At 40.2% G+C, this 22,042-nt stretch overlaps 1 protein-coding gene and 1 long non-coding RNA gene across 3 annotated transcripts in view; one reads left to right on the top strand and one right to left on the bottom strand.

The window, feature by feature from the left end:
- Nucleotides 1-22,042, top strand: part of LOC111245446 (uncharacterized) — a 66,235-nt gene that overhangs the window by 2,060 nt on the left and 42,133 nt on the right. The gene's annotated exons all lie outside the window — the stretch shown is intronic.
- On the bottom strand, nt 8,415-14,940 carry LOC111244849 (uncharacterized). 2 transcript variants are annotated; one of them, XR_015320081.1, is made up of 3 exons: nt 14,418-14,940; nt 13,400-14,174; nt 8,415-13,078 (listed from the first exon to the last, which is right to left on the bottom strand). It is a non-coding gene; the product is annotated as an uncharacterized LOC111244849 (long non-coding RNA). The 2 variants fall into 2 exon arrangements; XR_002671083.2 differs by having other exon boundaries at nt 8,415-12,742; nt 12,849-13,078; nt 13,400-14,930.

The following is a 22,042-nucleotide window of genomic DNA, read 5'->3' as shown; positions in this document are numbered from 1 at the left end:
ATATGACTATAAATGTATGACGAATGAATCGGCAAAAGACAAGATCGGGCGTTCGAAATTGTACATTTTTAATGCCTTCGATCGACCTTCGTTCCGCTGAAGTCTGGAAGTATAACGAACAAATAGGAGCTTTAGCATTGCACTAACAATAAATTCGAGCGAACAGATCACAACTGCTAAAAGTTGTATTTGTCATTGATGACGAAGTAATCGATTCGTCTTAAAATGGAAAATGTTAGTAGGTTGACTATCTATGACGGCTAACAAATACGAAAAAATACATTTTGTTTTGAGAGACAATGCAGATATTGTCGTGAGCAAAAAAAAAGGAAAAATCCTGTACAAGATGTATTTAAGTTATATCTATTTAAGGAAAATGATTTACAATGATTGGTTAGTGGGTTTCAAACCCAAGGAAGGCTGACACAACTGTGGGTCCATTCATAATCTATTATAAGCAAAACTTCTTATAAAGTAAATTACGCATAACCGTAGAACACGAGGAAATGTTAGGCATGCTTCAAGCGTGACCTAAAAGTTTAAGAACGCGTCGCTTTAGAGTAAAATAAGGACTTATTCACCAATACTTTAGTAACCAGTGTTGGATACTTACGAACATACCAAATGTAAGTATGGCCTGCTGTACCTGCGAAGTCACATAGATGATTTTTTCTCATCCATCATGTAACCATGTATAGGCCAAGAGGGGTTCACATGGCCCACCTAAAAAATACAAAATGATTGACGGAAGGCTCTCGTTCCAGCCAGTAAGACGACTGATGCCTGAATCCAAGAGATTTACACTATTAACGATTCGTTGCATTCGTCCATAATCAAACACTCAGATAAATAGGCGCACAGTAAACATCAAACAAATATTATCAATGTTTGCTTCTTGTGTTCCTCCACGTTATTAGCAAGGTATTAAAGCGCACCTACAGAAGATGTAGCGATCGCAAAGATCCGCTCGCGACGACGACCGATGTTTTGGCGCCCTCGTTTACAAAAGAAACAAAGTGATAATTCGGTTTATTAAAAACGTTCGATTTTTCAGAATTAGTCCACAATTTATTCAATACGGAATTCTTTTTCGTTCGATGAGAATTATTGAAAGTATGAATATTGTGTCCTTTCATTTTTTTATTCGTCTCCATCGATTTTTAAAGCAATTTATATTGCTTTGTTCTTTTCTAGTGGTTAAGTAACTGCGTTTCTGTTCTGAGCTGAGCACATAGCGTGTTGCGCATGGAGTCACGCGAAAAAAACTGCTAAAACAACCGAATTCAATTGGCGTTTAATCGTCGATGCCACCAACGGCGGTCCAGATCTAACGGTTCTAGAAAATATTGCAATTCAGGAGGGGGCAACTTTACTGTGGACCTCCTTGCTCAGTTTTTCGAATATCTACTACCCTATTTATTTGTACGATTACAGTTACAACACATATGCGCGCAGTTCTAATATATTCGGATTATCCAGGCGGAAGAAGAAAATTTAGGTGAACATTTGCCAGCGGTAGAAAAGTTCATTTCTACATCGTTTCAATATACGTTACTGTCGGGACTACGTACGCTAAGGAAAATGCGAGATAATGATACAAATGAGATATCGAGGAGATTTGTGTGCTACAGACCGCGACTCGTTTAAACTCTGAGAAAAAATCGACTACTAGTATATACACTGTTTGAAGTTCGTGTGGATAATTTTTAGAGACGCCATCTAATTCTTACGTACTACAATACTGTCATTTTCGAAGTATGTTTCGGTTACTCATTGTGATGGATCTGCTACTTAAGTTACACATAAAAGTACGATGGTAGTTCCAATTAATCTGAGACGACAAATTTGATCATAATTGCCCTGCCAGCAATCAAAACAGGCCTGAAATGCCTTTGACTGCAATTTACATTGTGGCACCGCTCCGCTCCCTTTCTCCATATTTTTTTTGCATGTAGAGAAAACAAATAATAATTTTGAAACCTTTATCATATTCGTAATTTAGATGATTACTATTATCACTTTTACAAGACACAAAGCATTCAGATCACAGACTCAGTGTCTACGTTCGGTTCAGTCTTGATTTATGGTTTGGGGCTTTTGCGAGATTCCTTTGCCAGTGCCCCGTACCTAGCTAACGGTAAATAACAGCCAGTAATACGCCTCTTTATTATCATCATTATCGACACCCTTTGTGGGGGTTTCACAGCTTTACGGTTCGTTCCATTTCAGCTGAACTGCAGCCGCCATCACTACCGCCATCGTAGCTACTTTAATCGAAAACAACAGATAAAAAAAACATGGCACAAAGTTCCTCTTCTGCCATTTGTCAGTAGCTGCTTTTCCTGTGTCATCGGATTTGTGGTGCAAGTGGAGCCAGCGTCGTGATGGCTTTCAATGATACTACTACTCCTAGCAACACTACGATCTTTATTATTATACAATTGCTTCTTCTGTTGCCATTGATACTTCGTTGCATTTCTGTCGTTATTTGCGGTTTTTTGGCCGCTGCTGTTGCGTGAAAGGATGCAAAAGGTCTTCCTTATCAATGAATATTAAGCTACGTCGATTCGCTCGATCTTTGCTTCTGTCTCCACTTCCTGTAATAACGAGCTGATTACGATCTTGCACTCGAGAAGAACGAGACAGCAGATTTAATAACATTGCCGGCTATTACAGTAGGTGTAAGGAAGGCGACCGGGACTTAGAGCTCGATCATTTGCCGGATGAAGGAGGTTCCGTCAATTTTTCCGTTGATCTATATATACATATACTTGATATAGCACGTGAGGTCTGTTACAGTAAAGCCCCCCAACGACCTAATTACTACATTAACTCAATTTAAAATAAGTCATTAAAGTTATCAGTAAGGATTTAGCTTTCTTAATAACACTCTGGGTTAGAAGGCTCTCCAGGAGGATTTCGTGTCCTTTCTACCTCGTCATCTTTGCAGATGTAAAGTGGACATGGTATTGAATGATTTTCTCTGGGTAATTTTTACGAATAGAGCTAACCATCTCAATCGAGAAAGAAGAACTTTTCATTCAAAGCTTTTGTATATACACATATATAAAAATATGAAACGAATTTTAACATTGAAGAGTGACGGACTTCTTGAATAAAAAAGATCAGCCAGCCAAAGCCACAAGTGTCACATCGGAAATGTGGCCGATTCGGAGGCCGAGAACTACCTTTTGTTGTTGTTTACGTGACGTAATGTGTTCTTGAATTTAGTGTCTCAAAAACGGCACTCACCGATTGCGCATCAATGGCGCGTGAAGAAGTCGGTCGCGTACTAGGAACGATGGGGCAATGTCACCAGCCCTTTGTACAGGGACATGATAATAACGAATAGTACCGCAGATAATACAAACAGCAAGTCGGTTAGAAGTCGGAACTCAATCCCGTTTTACGCGTTCGCATACAAAACGGAATCGGAGACCGCAGCTATCGAAAACAGAAAAACAAATTCTTTGTTGCCATTTTCTCTGTTCATAATGGGCCATATTATGTAACAAACTGTATGTACTTTGTCGACTGTAACTGATTCTTGTCGATGGCATCTCGTAAGCAGATTGTGTAGAAAATAGAGAAGCCTATCTTTTCTGCTAGTCCCGCTTACGAATACGTCCATTGAAAAATATTGGTCGAAAGTACATAGTGTTGCTGAACCGTGTCGCACCAAGTTATCCATCTTTGCGTGATTGAGGATTATTAAGGGTTAAAAATGATAGAAGATCACAGTGAGCAACGGCTGCGCGGAAAGGAGCAAGCCAAGAGTTGAAGTCGAGTCTATTTAGATAAAAAAACTTCAAATTATTTCTAATAATATGAATCTAAGCTGGATGTTCTGCCTTTCTTAGCTAACGTTAGTTGAAAATGTTCTAAAGATGTCATTCCACTGCTGGACGTTACGGTGCACGGTCGAAGACTGTCGTTTGTTTCTTTATTAAATCGGAATTGAATTGAGGACTGTGGCCTGCGCTGAAGGGGTGACGGATGTCTGTCTTGACGATGTATGGTCTGTATTTGACACTTCATTATCGGACCGCAGTTCAGTCAATCGTCACTAATCGGATGATCATCAAACCCTTGCATTGCACAAAACATTGCAATTTTAATACCAAAGACGACACAGAAATTTTGACGATATCTTGTGGCCGAACGAGTGCGATCGGTTTTAACGGGTATCACCTGTTTTTCAACGCTTTCGCCGCATTTACATGTTATCGATGTATCGTCGCAATACAACACAAAGCACGGGACCATCTGGGCAGCCTTGTATTCGTCTGCTACCATAACACTTTCGGTACTGACAGTGTTGCCACAAGTCGTTACTTCCATAGTGGCATGTAGAAGTATGTAGGGCAATTTAATTAAAACTTTGAATTTTTAGGGGTAGACTTGTTGCTTTGACAAGATATATTGTGCTGGCTGATTTCACATGATAATTCGTCATTGTTCAATTGCTCTAAAAAGACAGATAATTCTATTTTATAGAACTTAAATAGATACAAGCACACAAGCAATAATGGGTCACTACTTAAAGGCCTTTTCAACGTGAAAACTAATGTTCACATGGCTTTCGCGTCTGCTCAGCTCAGAGCATTCAAATAATTCGATAATATCGGAAGCACCTTATGAGTGGGTACGTACAAAACTGCATGCCAGCTTTTTCATTGTTCACCGATTAACCTTTCATTTAATTTTCCTTATATTATAACTATTCGTTTTCTTTTTTTATTCACTCGTTGCTTCCATAACTCGCTTAATGTAAGATCAATTCTGTACGGCAAGCCGTAAACGGTCTTACCATTAGTACGCTCACATTTTGACGTTGTCTTATTAGTATATTAAAATAAAGTGTACAATAACAATTAATAAGGATAAGCACAACAGGAAATCAAAGCACACACATATATCGAAGTCAGTTTGCTCTTATTTTAGAATCAATAACAATTTTTTGGACTTCCACAATATGTAGGACTCGTTTGCTCAGCATACGCCTATCTACATGTCTGGTTGTTGTCTTTTACAACTGTTTCTATGTTTCTCGTTACTTCTATCACTTAAAACAAATGCCTTGATCTTGATGGCCGAACAATTTGTCCTTGTTTTTATGCGTAGGGAAATCACCGCCATCCACAGAAAGCAAAGCAGCTGTAGTTCGAAGGCTGAAGTTAAACGCCAGATCAGTGAGCGTCGCTTGCCTCAAATACTTCCACGATACCACAGTAAAAGTTACAAGCAGACCCGCTCCGGCGCAACAGTGTCAAGACAAGCTGTCTTCTGCATCAGATATTAGATTAAAGAACAGGCTATTTGCCGTTTTTTACGTAGTCACCACTACCGAGTGTGCTATCGCCATAAGCGTTGTCCGTCGTCGTTTGACGAAACCGATCGTTGCGTAGGAGTTTGAAGCGGCCGGTGGCTGAAACGCAACGAGTGCCGCACTCCGGCCAGAATGTGCGCGTCTGTAAAAGATACAGTTGTCGAAAAAAAATTAAGTTCATTGAGCATAGCCTCTCTTTATCGTCGGCTTTTCACTAAACGGTGACAGGCACGAGAAGCGTTGTCGTTTACTCCGTCAATCAGTTCGATGATGATGTAGACTGACGCAGACCGTCGAGCAGAACGTTTGCAATGTTCAATTGAATTGCAGATTGTCAACAGTGAAACGTTGGGATGCTCGCAGTAGAAGTCGCGGGAAAAGACACGATGGAAAAGACCCTGGCTTTTTCGTTAGACTAAAACGATCCAACCTAGTGGAGCAAGAATGGGTCAGGAGATCGGATAAAGTCGTGGATTGCTAAAGACGAGATACGCGAAGAAGCCGAACGCGTCATAGCGCACAGATGCAGGTACCGTTGCTAAACGGGATAACGGCAATAGACTCAGGAAGGAAATAAAGCCAACAATTAGAAACGTTCTAAATGCTCAGAACAAATGTGGGGATGATCCGTTGTAAAAATTACGACTATGCGGATAACGAGACACACCTTTTCGTATTAAGCCAATAGAAGATCAATAATGAAGAAATTACAAAACTAGATCGTTGGCATCGCAAGTCCTGCAATTAACTGTTTTCAGTAGACATGTTGGATTTTCTAACAGTGTTTTGATCTGCGCAAAAAAATGGAAATGTAGTGCAGTAGTAGCACTAATGTAATAGTTATGTAGAAAGCGGGAAACAACGGTTAGCATTTCTAAGCATAAGCTATAGCATAAAGTGCGCGCAGAGCTACGCCATAGATCATATCTGGACCGGCCAATCGGCTATTGTTCTTTAATTGCCACGGCAGCAAAGTATGCAGCTCGGGTATATTACATTCGAGCTTTTGGAATGAAAAGCTGTAAGGTTTTTTAATTTCGGGTTTGTTCGTAAATGTCGGTTTGTGAAATGCCCATATATATGTGTGTATATATATATATATATATATTACGGCCAGAATTTAAGTAGTCAACGGCTGCTAGAACGCGATTAGGTTTTGAAGGCTTTAGCCTAATCCTTTACTTCTATATATATACATATATACCGTTTAAAGCTACGTATAGATATACAGATTTAGTTTTGCCTTGAGAACGCAGATAGGATATAGATCAGCGGCATGACAAGACCCTTAAAAATGCCCGGACCCTCAAAACGTTACTCTCTGGTTGTTTGACCAAGCGGGAAGTTAAGCAGACCATTCTACCAGCATCTTCCTGTACCGATAAAGACGCTATAATGGTGACACCCTACGAATACAGCTGTGCCATTACCGAAAGTGCGGACCCGAAATAAAGGCAGTGAAAAGCAGGCTGAGCATAGTTCCTGATACATCCTGAGGAGCTCATCGTAATGAGGGAGGTGGATCCCCCTTCCATGAGTGGCCCATTCGCTACCTGTTTACCCGTCGCCACTAGCGGCTTTGCCGCTTGATCAGCCAGCAGTGGTGTTGTTCATTGTTAAAGCTCACAGTCAGTCCTAGATTGAATATTTCGACTACCACAGCAAGATCCCATTCCAGAGTAGAACTGTGGATGTCCTGCTTTCCGTCCTGTGTATTATGTCTGGTCGCAATTGTTACTCCATGCTCGGTGTCAATAATTCCACCGCATAGAGTCAGATATCGTTCTGTCATCCCGGGGGCGGCTGACTCGATGAGCTAGCCGGCCATCTTCGGCCAGTCATCGTTAACGACCTATTCTTAACGGGGCCCGACCTCTCTCCCCTTTCGTCCCTCTTGCTAGCTGGGTTCGGTTTGAGCAGGAGTCTGACGGTTGACATCTTGCCCGGGTGAAACTTGGCGTTCCGGCCATGACCACCAAGAGACGCGACAGACCCCCCTCCCCCCGCCGAAGTAACAACACGCACGCGCCATCCGCCATGGTGTGAACGATGCCTCCAACGCGACATTAAGGTGTCGTTCACAAAAACATAATCGACGAATCAAACATACAGACGGTCACCGCTACTACCATCAAATTAACGAAAAGAAATGCTGCTTTCGTAGCATAGAAGTGGCCAGAGACGCACTCCGATCGTGGAACATATCTAGGGACGGGGGATAGCATCGTCCGATTATGATAAGCTAGAAAGAGGCTTTATTGTTATTATTAGTTTGTAGAAGTGGTATAATATTATTGTTGTTAGCTTAAGCAGCTGTATCAACGGTCGGTAAAGGAATTGGAAAAGCAAGTTGACGGTGATACACAGCCATGAAATAGCCATAGGATCATGTACAATGTCGTGCATCGGCGTTCATTATATACCGGATCGGAGCAGCACTGCTTAATATATGTTGAAGTCAGTTGAAAGCAGAAAGAAAAACATGTTAGTAGATCACATTTTTATGGTATATATGTGTTAGTCCGAGTTGTGTCAATAGCCATATTCGTTCAGTCTGTCCCAGACGATTGAGTTTTTTAATGTTATCGGGGAACTGAGCGTCCGTTGGCGATCCCGGCTGAGCGTTTATGTGGCATTTTTCGGCGAATGTAGCAAGCATCGAGAAAATTCTTAATAAAAAATAAGCTTTCTCACCTTAAAATATTGCCATTCAACACGACTTTCACAGAACACTATATATTACTATATCACGAAGAAGATGCTTATGCACTAGATCATAGGTGAACTCATGACGATTGAGGCGACGCAGCGGTGATCTATACGCAGACCATTGTCGCGCAAACGTCAATCGTGGTAAGATTGAAGCTATTTGAAGAAATATTGTCGTCTATGAATGGCGTCGTATACTGTAATCAGAGCAATATGTCTGTATGTTATATCAGTAAAAAACGTTTTGAAAAAGAAACTATCTCAGAGCGAAAAGTATTTTTCGCATCTAACGATTACATACTATGCCAATGTTATGATGTGTGAGTCACTTACGTCCATGAGCTAAATAAGAGTTAACAGCATCTCAAAACGTGTGTATGCTTTTCAAGTAAAGACGACTATTTTTGTGGCGCTTCCTTACTTGAAAAATGTTTTTTATTTTTTCAAAAGACATACAGTATCTTATATGATGTACCTATTAATGTGTACATGTGCTTGTTATGGTATTTTTGTTTATAACTCGTAATAGCGAGACCCATTGGGCCTGCAACGCTGTACATTAATTCCATAATGAAATGTAACCTATCACATTTAGCTAATCTCTAAATTTTACGCTTTTTCGAAACATCTGCCGCGTTCATACGCCGTTTTCTAAAGCGCGCTGTATTCTTCTATGCTGCTGTCAGGTAGAACCTCGTAGCTAAACGCGTTTTAATACTTCTAGGTTTACTTGTATTACAATTGATTCAATCTAAAGAGATTTAGGTCGACTTCACATGTCGTTTTAGAGAACTCACAAAAAATCCTATTCGAAGGTGTACAACATAACTTTGAGTAAATTTCGTCACAAAAATGTCACAGGAATACCACGATCATTTACATGTACATATACTCAACGTGGAGTTACTGCTTATTACTATCGCAGAAACGAAAAGCTGTGACAACATTTTGTTGATTAAATTTTAGGCATCGATTGATGAATGTTTTCCTATGCTTTTTAACCTATGGATAACAATGAAAAGACACAGATTCGCTAACTAAATAATTATACGCAGCTGCCGACGTGTGTGATGAGGCTCAAAATGGTGAAGCATGGGAATCTAGGTACGAAAAATATTCGATCTAATTTCAGTCTGTACTTAGCGAACTCATTAGTGACGGTAACATGTTAGCCAGATTTGTTTTTCTGCAAAAAAAGACAAAGGAAATTTTCTGGGCTTTTCTGTCTCCTACAAGTCATGCTCACGTCCCTCTTTCAACGACTCCATGTTCACGCAGACAAAAAAATAGATGGATACCTCATAAATCTACTCAAAATGTAATCCATAATGTTTGCCTCACTGGCTCTAATACAAAGTTATTTACTTTGCATTTATCGGAAACACACGCACACATACACGTGCATCCACCTGAGAATAAACCTAAATATTTCAAGTTTTTTTTTTTTCTATATACGGCAGCGTTGTTAAACATTCTATCGAACGGCTAGCTTCTAATACGAAACAACGTGTGTACGCACCCTGATTGGAACCCAGATCACCACGTGCCCCCAACACACTACCTGCAAAAAAGACCTTTTGATCTTCTTTAATCTTCACTTTATCGAGCTGTATACTTAATTGAAATAAAATCATCCAAATCCAAGTCATATTGTCTAATCGAAGTCGAATTTGCTGCTGAAGACTAGCTTCGATCCTCCCACCCGGGTTTTAGCGTTGAAGCGGCATCGAACTGCTACTGATACGACTGCTGCTACCAGACCAGTGGTACGTTATGGCAGAGTAGTTGACCATACAGGCGATGAGCTGGCAGCTAGTACGCCTGCGTCTGTACAAATCGACTACGAGAGATGCAGACCAAGCCAACATTATATACACATACGATCCAGTAACGTATCTTTGTTCGAACATATGAGCTGTAGTATGTTATGTTCGATAAGCAAAAACAACGTAAAGATATCAAAATCAGTATGACGATTTGTGGCGTCAGAATATTTGATGAACAACGCGAAGATCCTCTATGCTGATAACGCTCGTTCGCATCTTCCGTTTACGATTATCCATAGGGCCTAAATGAGAGTGTATAAGAATCCTGATGGCCCTGATAATTGTATTGTCGATCTGTGTATTACACCGTTCGATATGTGATGCTTTAAAAAAGAGATCATAGTAATATCAGGAATAGTAATAGATACAGCTTTGCCCATATGCTTGGGACAATAGCTAATCCATTGTACTGATTTCCGGGACGATTTTGCGGCTGACTGTTGCCCACGGCCGTATCTCTATCTTCGATGATATCTACAATGAGTTCTACCGGAATCCAAAGATATTCTTTAAATATTCCCATTTGGATAGTTTGATGGTAGACGTTATCCATACACAGTTTGGGTGGACGGGAAAATAAAAGTAATGCGTTTTGTTACGATCCGCTTAGTATACAAAGCATGATTGTCGTATGCGCGCGGTACTATTTACTATATTGAGATTGCAACACTTTTCTATCAAAAAGCAAAATGCTTTTTCCGCTGTTAATAAGGAGATCAGTGAAACGTATTTGAAGCAGCTGGATCACGGTTGGGCTCAGAACCTTTTGTCCGTCTGCGCAACAACAGTTCCCAACCTGTCGAAGATACATTATAAAACAATTAACTGCATACGGTGTCGATAAGCATAAAACAGAGATGCGTTGTTATGCATTCTATTTACGTCCGATTATTTCATCCTTTACGCTAATGAAGATCATACGAGTACCAACTAATCTAAGTGGCAAGCGTAGAAAAATTGTGGCGCCATTTCAAAATATTCACAAATATATCACGAATTTGTCTACGACGTAGTTTCTACGCATCATCTTCAAAGGTGGACGTTAACTTGATCGTAGCGTGACGTGCTTCATTCGTACTTCAACTTCAACACCGAGTTCTATTGCACATTCAGCACTAAACGAACACGCACACTCATGGATATTGAGTCCTTAGGACATATACTACTGAACCGAATTCTGTTTGTCCAAAAGGGTTTCATCTTTCCTGGCGTTACTTCTATTACGATGACGACGGCGATGACTGCCATTTCGCAGTACAATGCGATCTTTCGCGTCTGCAGTGGCCCACACAGGGGCGATCAATCGCACGACGCAGACAACTTGGATGTTCGTTTAGCTGTGAATGCCGATAATGGTTTTCTGATGAAACGGGGTTTGTGACGAGCGCCCCGACAACGCAGGAAATTATCTAGAGGGATCGATGCGCAACGGTATGACAACAGGTGTCCTGAAGGATAGAGCGAATAGTATGCATGATTGGTGGTCGTGTTACAATACCACACTATACTTAGTGAACTTAAATATTATGTTTATTAATTACCGAATCTTTTACGAATGGTGTATATTTGGAAGTGGTGCATGATTATGTATATTTAAAAATGAGTGATAATTTCAAGTGAGAACGGAAATTGTCCTCGAAGTGCTACCAAAGTACATAGACTCGGCTACATTTAGAGAGATACATTAGTTTCCCACTACCCAGCTGTTATATTGATTCTGTATAATTGTACACGCTCGACTGCCGTAGTAAAACTCATAATTCTTAGTTTTGTAGGGTATACAATAAATATGGCACATTGTGTACATACGTTCCATGATAGGGCATTTTGTCAAAATGCCCTCTGAACACAACTCTGGCATTTGGGATTCAAGAGGGAACGCGTTTCATCATGTTTTAGGTCAATTTATTCGTGTTAGCGCTACGGCCGAAGGGTGGATTGTACGTAACATAATTTTCCACTATTATTACTGCCTACCGGTAAGGAGCGCATGTACAATTGTCCAGTAAATATACGCAGCCTTACACGTAGTCGTCAGATTAACACTTTTTCTTCGGAAGAAGGTTAGGTAGACGATACACCGCACCGATACGTCATATGGATCAAAAGATTTTCTAAACAAGTGAGCCGTTGCTCCGGACGAATCATCATTTTTCCACCGTCCTCGTGCGGTAATCAAGGAGATTAATTTAAAAAATTATTTAGATTTTTATTGAGTATCAGTGTATGAGCTAAAGGAGAGTTGCATGATAAAAAGATAATCAACTAGGCATCGTTTGAAGGCTTTCAGATTTATACACAAATGGAAAACCCAGAAATCAATGAAACGATAAGTAGGGCACAAAAGGCAGATGTAGTACTCTTGTTTCGCAGTATATTCTGTTCCGCCTACTAGGACATGATTTATTGGCGTTTAGAATGCGTACCTGACAAATAGTTCGGCTGTTGTCGTTGTCCTATAAAATTCATGTGTTTCGTGCTATCTCGAGTGCGTAGGTGTGTCCATGTGTTAGTCAGTAAGCATTATAGGAAACGTGCTTATCGAAGAAGCAACAGGTTTCTCTTTCGAAGAAAATTAAGTTTCCTGGATATCGGCAAGGCTTTTAACACGACGACAGCCATTAATGCACTGAAGTGCTGTGACCGTTTCAGCTTTCCCGCTATTGGTGGTGTTTTAGCTTCTGCAGAACGTTGATGAATTGGTTTGACCTGCCCTCCGGGACCCGTTGGCTCAACTATGGGTCATATTGGTATTTCAGCGTCTCTGGGTTGGCAGCAAAAACCCCGAACAGTTGCGAGTGGAACGATGACAGGTTATGTTCACCTAACCGTTTTGTATTTTGCAGTATTCCTAGTTCTCCTCAAGCTTTACATCAAGCTGTAACAGCGACACACAGTTTATTTACAATCAGTTTACCATGCGGATTATTAATATCATCACAAAACAGGAAAAGCAAGGGAAAAAACTTCATTTTCTGCTTTACCTATTCGCATTTTGGGCCTGTTTGTGGGTCCCATTAAACTCGTAGCACTAGATGATATCTTGACAAAAATGTAATGTGGGCTGGGCTCGAATACCAAAGTCAAACCGATCACTAGCGAAAATAGTGCTTGTTGAAGTGCTATAGGAAAAAGTTTTCGACCGTTTTTCGTTTCTGCTAGCCCGCTACAGGACAATGTTTATGCCGTTATCGGTTTGTTGTTGATACACGCGCTGTAACAAACAAAAGAACAAAGTTGACTTAGAAGGATCTCGAGGATTGCAACCTGGGAATCTTCTGTGGTAGACACTGTACAATGGACGAACAACGAAAAGGTCGTCGACAAAAATTAACCTGCTCCGCACGAAATTCAAGTTAAGCTACTTGTAACAGGCTTGTCTGGATGCAAAATAATGGTTTCGTTAAAGTATTACTGATGTAAGACCTGCTACTTTTTTTTCGTATGATTTTCCACCCGAGATTCATGTCGCTCCAGAATGAGATATTAAAATCATCAAACGGTTATTTTGAAAACAGCAATTTAACCAGCATACCTGCAGATAGTAACGGTATATTCAAGTTGAATTTCGCAACGTTCTTATATCCACGACGGTAGCGTGACGAAAGCCACTATTGAAGTACGCGAAAAACACGACTAAATAAACACTAAACTGGTATGAAATTATTATCCTAGTTACATTCGTATAAACATAAAAAATGATTATACGTGACGCGAGTCTGACATGGCTTTTTTTACGAAAATGTTCCGAAAATTTTGTCTCACTTCTAATTAACCATACGTAGCACTCATACAGTTTCCGATCGGATGGGTCAGCATTATCATGACATAGATCGAAAAACAATGAACGGACATATACTTTCGATCCTTTCAGTGTATGTCTTCTGTAAGCTCGTTGTTTTCCCCGATGGCGCGTACCCCCTTTTCACGAGACGGCAGCGGCAAGGGTGATTGATCCGTTTCTTTCTCCCACAGCTAATTTTCCTCAAATACACGACATCGGCCTAGCAGGCGTCATCGTCACGAAACTTTTCTCAAAAGTATTTCCACCGGCATTTTTCTTTCGTTCTTCCGCAGTTCGTTCTTGACGAGACAGTCACAATCGTCAAGCCATTTCCCATCAGTCTTCTTCAGCGAAGCATCGCTACTATCGTTGTTGAGTCAGCTCGTGACCTCTCGTTGTCACCGGGTCCAGCGTCCACTTAACGCTGTCATAAGGTATATGGGCAACAGCAGTGATGGCACCTGTGATAAGTCACCGATCACAATGTTCTGGGAACCATCAACAGTCGCTGGGCAAACGAACAATGCTGTTGAGAGGAAGCGAGGCACGAATCGAGAAGCCAACACTGAGAAAGGATAGTTAACTGTCCATGTGTGTATGTCTTCTCTTCTATATAAATGCAACAATATCCATTAGTACTGGCAGTGAAAAAATAGTTCTCGCTGAGCAGGCTAATGTACGTTAGATCAATAGATGAATGGTAAGGAAAAATTTAGAAATAAATCGAGTGTATATATTGAATGAGGATGAAGTATTTTCTTGCACTCACAATTGTTGGAATTGTAGATTATAATGATGATTGCGTCAACTGAGGGAACGTCGTTCATTCCTTTTACCTGACGATGTTGACATTCAAAAGGATTGCATGCTGAAAGTGGTCTATTAAACAAAACGTAAAATGTACCACTTTTACATGAAAGAAAAGCTTTTACGAAAACTTTTGTTAGAATAAACGTCTTCTTATCATACTATAGATTTTGTTATAGAATACCATGCATCTTTGATTTTAATGTACGTAGTATATGTTATTCGACACTGAGTGGATGTAGATTGTTAAAGATCTGCGCTGAAACCTATAGGTATAGAACATTTTTGCAAAAATGCTCTGCTTTTTTAAAGTTTACCAGGTACGCCAAGTCCACATTACGAAAAACTTAATTCTTTTGTGTTGCGAATCTGTTCTTTCAAACATGGCGGCTTTTGAAATTAAGAATTATGTCGTTACTTTACGATTTTATCAAGAACGACACCGAATGATAGGCTATAAAGTTATTAACTGTCTCCGAATTATACGTTCTTTCAAAGCTCGTGCACAGCCTATTCAAATAGGGCTTTTTTTTTTTTTTTTTTTAAAATTAATATTATTCTTTACTTATTTAATGAATACTGTCTGCACCGTATTTGTCCTGAATCCAAAATTGGCGGTACGTTTTGAACTGATTACTGGTGTTGTTCATACCAAACATAACCTAATTCTTTTCGTCATGTAAAGTCATGCCTCCTTTAAAAAAACCCTAGGAGCTTTTAACTGTTATAGCCATAAAGGTTGATTCTAACAAAAGCTCGTCTCTGCTTAGATCCTTAGCAAATATTTTTATTGCAGGCATCGGTATCGCTGTATAATATTGCTCCAATATTGACCCGTCAATACGACTCTAGACGAATAGAGACTCGATACGAATTTACAAACATTATGCATTAGTAGCAAATACAATATTTGGCGCCATCCTATTTTTCGAATTTCCGCTGATGTATCGACGCGCGCTTTTTTCTCTGGTTTTGAACTTAGACTGCTTCACATGTCCCTGTAGATGACACCACCCTATCCCCTTATCACTGTGTTCTCTCGGGGATGTCTCGAGTGCTGTTAAACTGTACTCAAGTAGTATCCAAAAAACCCACCTGTTTTTTTTCAAGGTAAGAACTTTTATAATGAATATGGTAAAATTTTTTATAGTATGATCTTGCTAGTTCTATTCTATTGATAATGATGTAGAGAAACAAATTTAGTAAAATAACCGTAAATACGCCATATTAATTTTAGTCCGCTGCTTGCCTGAATAATGAATAGTTCACGTATTGCAGCAAACAGATGCATTTATAGGAAGAGTAGACTTGCCGATGCACATTGGCATATTCTTTGCCCACTTCTAAGAGTACATACGTACGAATCCCTGCACCTTGAACAAATATTAGTTCAATAACCAGCGCCCTACGGAACTTTGACTGCTATTCAACAGAAAAAACAAATGATGTCAACATTCACTTCTGACAGAATTTTCCGATCAGAGGCGAAAATGTAGTATCCATTTTCAGTCATATCCGCACAGTTAATATCAGTGCCGACGCAAACGTATCAGGCATCACGTTAATCTAGCGTCCATATATGGGTTATAATTACAGCTATGTGAGCAGTCGATATATTTGTTGTTTAGCTAGATCGTGACTGCCGCCGTTTAGATGAAGATTATTGGGACTAGATTTCTTGCCAATCTTAGTGGGTATAAAAAATACATTAGATTTTATTATGGAGTCGTCCTGCAAACAGAGCGCTGTTGACAAGTGACGAGTGCTTATGATTGATGTTTCCCCTATCTTTTCTTTTCTCGTATGAATAATAGGTTACCGCTACGTTGTCATTTTTTTCTACCACACGCGACAGGGTAACAAGTATCAAGTTATGCAGAACTCAGCCGGCAGAACTCAACATCAAATAGGTCAAAAAATCCAAAAATTGGCCTGAAGAGCATAATCGGGTGGCTGGCTAACGAAGTTGTCGTACGACAGTTCTATTTGGGAGCAGTACGTCGCTATATTAGCGCACCTTGTCTATTAGTATACACAAGCCCATCTCCGATTTTTACGTGGGCTAGCCTTTTGATTCTGAATTGCACCCGAATACTCTCACGTTACGCCATCGGCCAGTCATTCTACTTTATTACGTCGTCTGAACGCCGTACAACTCCCTGGGGAGTGTTAAAGGGGGAGACTAGCAAACTGGGATGCGATTTCTACCTCCATTCGACTGCAACGGGGTCAAACAATCAGCGAGTGAAAGCCAACATTGGTGAGCCAGATCGCTGGCATAATGAAGTATGAATAAGGGGATTTTTGCATCGCTACATGTAGCTTGATTTACGGCACGTTCGGGGTGGCTTAGAGGTGCATAAGTGTCCTCCTGAGCTATATATGTCGTGTGGGCTCGAGGAAGGGCATTAATCTGACCTAGTAACTTCAGATAAGATAGAAAATCGTGTTCATATTAGCAGCGTATATTGTTAGCACAGAGTTTGTGCCTCAAATAGGGAAATGCGGATGATTGGCTCATGAAATGCTCAATTTTTGATTCGTTATTGATATATTTTTCACTTATGCCTGTTTTCACAGCAGTAAGATCTTATAGAAATGTTTCGTGCTGTTCGACTTTGATAGTAGAGATGTATCTGAATCTTTCTGGGATGAGCGAACTGGTCATATAGGGATTAATTGAGATTAGTGAATGAAAAAATGCCTGAAGCTTGCTGATATCGATCAGACTGATTCGATTGCCCATGATGGATTTCGATTTGGTAAATCGAGCTGATCGTACTTAGCTTTGTATATATATATATATATATGGTATAAGTTATGTGCTAATTATGGTCCCATGTATGGACGCTTGATGCTAAAAATAGAGAATATTGCTGATGATTGAAATCATAAATCATACTACTTGGAATATATCGTATGATTTGTGATCAATGCTCTTCTATGTCATGTGAATTTATTGAATAAACGCGCATGCTTGAGACTGTGAACCCGTTCACTAAAGACAAATTCGGATAATTTATATACAGTCATATATTTATAAACATCAAATCAGCGTCATATATACGCTACGGCCTTGGTTAAATAAAGCTGGTTAAATAATAGGAAGATGTCAATTTTTACGTTTTGTTAACTATAAAGTAATCATACATTTGTGCAATATATATAGTGGACTCCGTCAATGTGTGGCTAGTAATTAAGGTGCTACGTCCCTGAACAGAATCTGCCCTATGCCTGAAAGTGCATCTATCTTGTTCTGTAGAGGACGTACCGCGGGATGTAGCAGAAGACGGCTGGCTAAGCCCTTTGCGCTTCCGGGACAGACCTCGCATAGAGAGGCATAGCATGCCGAACTCCTAGTACATGGAACTGTTCGCTGGGTGAGAGAATTGTCATAAAAGTTCCGCTTTTAGCGACTCAGCTCATCATGGCAGCAGGAATGCAGAGGAACACAGGCGATAATATATTTACTAATTGCGGGCAATCTTTCTTAGTATATAACGATTGTTAATTGTTCTTACGGGCCGCCGATGGAGTTAAACTCTGAGGGTTGATGATATATCGTTTTATTTTGGTTGTGTATATGCGTATATAATTCGTATCTATATTATCCTTCATTTTATTCAGCACAAAGCTATATGAAGGTATGAAATGTTTTATGTGGCTGTAAACGAGTGTTACATGACGTAAATTTTGTAGGGACTTTTTGTATTTTGACAATTGTATTTTACCTCTTATTATTACTAAATTTTTATTTAGTTTTTACTAGATAATCACTTACGCTTATGGATAGTTAGCGAAGCTGTGTTTTTGGATTTAAGCGCTCAATGTATCATCTCAAGACATGTGCTCCCTTTCTCATATAGAATCTATTTTAATTGTCTTGAGATAAACTTGTTTTTGGCTTGGTTTTTTTGAAACATTGCAAAAAAGTTTAAAACACACCACGATGTATGCTAGACAAGCTGTATAAATACAAGTTGTTTTTTAAAACGTTTTTCTATATTTGACAGAAATTGCGAGATACGTGCTTTGCATCATAATGACTGTAGAGGTCGATTCCGGCAAGAATTACCCCGTGCTACATCAGTAACTAACTGACCAACAAACATATCCCGTTTTCCTTCTTCACCTAACCAACCTAACTGACAAACCGTTGTTTTTTTAACCGAATGGTTAAAAACTCTGAAAAAACAAAGCATAGAAAGCTAACGGTTCTAGACCGACCGCTGCTCCTCTATCGTGACGAATTAATGTTTTAGGCGATTTCTCATGATCTGAATGAAAACGAAAAGAATCATTTAGTCAATCTGGTATTGCCGTCACCTGTATCGGACCACCGTACAAACTCGGGGTGCTATAGATTGCACCACGTTCGTTTATACTAAGACATGTGTGTGTGTGCCGTGACGCTAATCTGAGGTGTGACCAGAATCTGGTACAATTGTCCACCAGTACATGCCGCTCCCAGTTGAGCCAGACAAGGTCGATAATAATTCTGGGGTGCTAATGTCCGCTCTGGTCAGCGCCTGTGCTATAATCACACCGACCTCCTATCTTCGGTAAACTATTGACGAGAAAGGCCTCGAAGGACAGTTGCCCAGAATCGGCAGGGTGCACCAGGCCATCGTGTCACCCCACCAAAGTTTTACTGTATCAGACAAATAAATCACTCTACAGTACGGTAGCTTGTATTTCACGTTATCTCTGTATCATGTTCTCTCTGTTGCGAGTATCACCCCTCTCCTTCAATACGCTTGTTTACAGATTGCCTATGCAACAAACAAAGCTTGATCGGCGGCAACCTAACCACTTTACTTTTTGTCTGGAGTTCAAACAAGGTCGCGTTTCTTGAGGGTTTCGCTTAAAGGCCGAGGAGGGGCCAGAGTGTGGAGTCCTATGTCCTAGCCTGGTTGTCCCGTGTGTAGAAGTTGAATTAGGAGCGTTTGTCAATAGTCTAAACTGTTGTTCAACAACTGCCAAACACTGTTAGATCAAAAGGGAAATAAATGATTGCGCGGTGGCACTGCCATCTCGCCGCAAGCGACTACTACTAGGCGCAGGTAATCGGCATTTCTAGAAAGAAATGTGCCAGAAGGAGTAGGCGTCCGTTCGGCACTTTTTCGCAGGTAAAAACAACTAGGTTAAGGGAAACGCAACTGCTTCTACGAATGTGGATGATGTGGGGTCGGTCAGTTTGTACTATAACTATTCGGCTCATTTCGGGTTATTCGGGTTATTTTTAAGGAGTGGACAAAAACGATATTGGGTTTCGCAGCTTTTGAATTTCACTGTGCGTCTGCAGTGATGAATGTGAGGGCGTCGTCTCATTCGGCGGCCTATGTCCTTGACCCCATCGACATGAATCAAGAATGGGGGTTTTGCTGTTGTCTACGAATTGTCTGTCATGTGTTTTGCATTCATTTGTCTTTTTGTGGGTTACTGGAACGTTTCAGTAGGGTCTGATGGGTTTCTGTCGTCCCTGTTGGGCTTGATCGGGCTTGGCTATGAGAGAGCAAACGAAGGTCATCTGAGGAATTCGTACGTTGGGTTCACGTATGAAAATAAGCGAATGGTCGTACATATGCCGATGTGATGGTGACCGATTTAAATGACCGAGAAGTCTGCCAGGCTTATACCGCAGTCGCTGTATGATCGTTATATGCGGTTTGAGGGAGAATCACGAGGAAGTATCTGTGAATTGGGTGCGACATTGTTTCAAATTGATATTCGTGGGTTGACCGTGTGTCGAAAATAGAGTTACGATAAGAAGTTACCTATTGCTGTTTAGAGGAAATGTTTCTTGATTAAAGGGAAGAATCGCAATAACTTAGAACACTTAGGGTAAAATTGCAGTTTAAGACTGTGCCCTTAATATTTAAACGATAACCATATGACTAGTTCCAAGTCATCGTATATATTTCCATCATTAGTACAATTTCTAGTTAGATCTAGATTGTCAGCCGCTGATTATCCAAACAAGGCGTTGAGTAAGCCTTTGTACTTACGCCATTTTAGAAGGACGACTATTTCGACAGTTTAGATCCTGCATTATTCCAACTCGGTCGATATTATTATAATGTGGGTTGCAGGGCTATGACCAAATTTCTATAATTGTATTACTAAATTTTAATTGTCTGTGGTATGTTGCACTCAAAAATCACAGTAAATGAACATAATACCATTAACACATTTCATAGTTACAAGGAATTCCTCTTGCACCTGTAAATATCCGTTCTTGGTTTTATATGGGGTAAACAACGTCGCATAGCAATATAAGTAAGTTACAATTATAAACATGTCATTTTATACGGTGGGAAAATTTACGCTCTGAAAAGGGCTTTGGCTTACTTTATTAGACAAAGAGCTCATTAGGGTTTTTATGCCCTACGCTTGCGCATTCTGCAACGTAATGATAAAGCTAAAAAGACGAATATACGCATCGATGCCATTAGTGTTTATTTATGTTTATGTCTGTTTGGCCTGAGATTGTACCCTGATCTTACTGAATAACACATGAGGGTATAAATTAGCACTACTAAGTATCTGATTGACAAAAAGGTATCAATTGCTTCACACGGATTCGTACGAGAGCGACACTCGCTTCGTTGAGATAGATATTTTAATTCGTTTTGTTTCGATATTTTATTCATTTAAAATGGAATTTATTGTTTAAAATTCACGAAAAGGGTTCAATATCGATTCGACATATGTGCTCATGCTTTTTAATCAGCTACCTTCAGCTTTATCATCTAAGCTATTCTGTCTAGAATGGCACGGCCATCGTATGTCTTAATGAGCATCTGTTGGGAGTAAAGGTATCCAAATGCTCAATTGCATGTAAACGTGCTCACCATCCAGTGAGTGACATTTTGCGCCATGTATATAGTATAGTCATACAGCAGTGTGCATATCACCCCTTCCAAGAATCCCCTGCGGTTCGGCAACGTTCAGCTCGTTCATGCCGAACCCCCTGCTTCGGTCCCTCGCCAGCCCCTTCTGCACTCCGTCATACTACTCGGAGGTGGATATAGACGGCTGTCCCTTTAAGCCGGTGGCGACTGTTTTCCTCGACAGCCGCGATTAGCTACTCTGGCTCGTTTTAAAGGCCTGCTTTCGGCTCGACTCCGCGGCTTAATGTTGCAGGCCAGCCAACTGCCGCTATTGCCAGAATCGCTCATGCTGATAAAGCCATTTATACCATGTATACATATAATCAATAATTTGTATTCGATATCAGCAGTCTGTGACTTTTTAGCATTTGTCAGTTATACTCTTACATCTACCATTTCCGAAGTGACCCTACGCAGACTTATTAACCGGCTGCATGCCGAACCAACCTCGTGACAAACAAACGAGTCACAGGACATATCACTGAGGTCAGTTCTCGACTAATCACAAAAGGCTAGCCAACTTTCTTTTTTCACCTATATATTATGCTTCTATCGCGCAAGTTTACTATTAGTATAACTGCAATATAATTTAAACAGGCCTGCTAAAATTAACTTGTTCAACAGGTATCAATAGCGGAAACAAGGAGCCAAATAATGGTCTGCATGTGTGTAAAACAACGATACGGTAAGGCGG

Source organism: Varroa destructor, unplaced genomic scaffold (genome assembly GCF_002443255.2).
Source record: "Varroa destructor unplaced genomic scaffold, Vdes_3.0 BEIS01000002.1, whole genome shotgun sequence".
NCBI classification, from domain to species: Eukaryota; Metazoa; Arthropoda; class Arachnida; order Mesostigmata; family Varroidae; genus Varroa; species Varroa destructor.
This window is presented reverse-complemented; position numbering and strand designations above follow the sequence as displayed.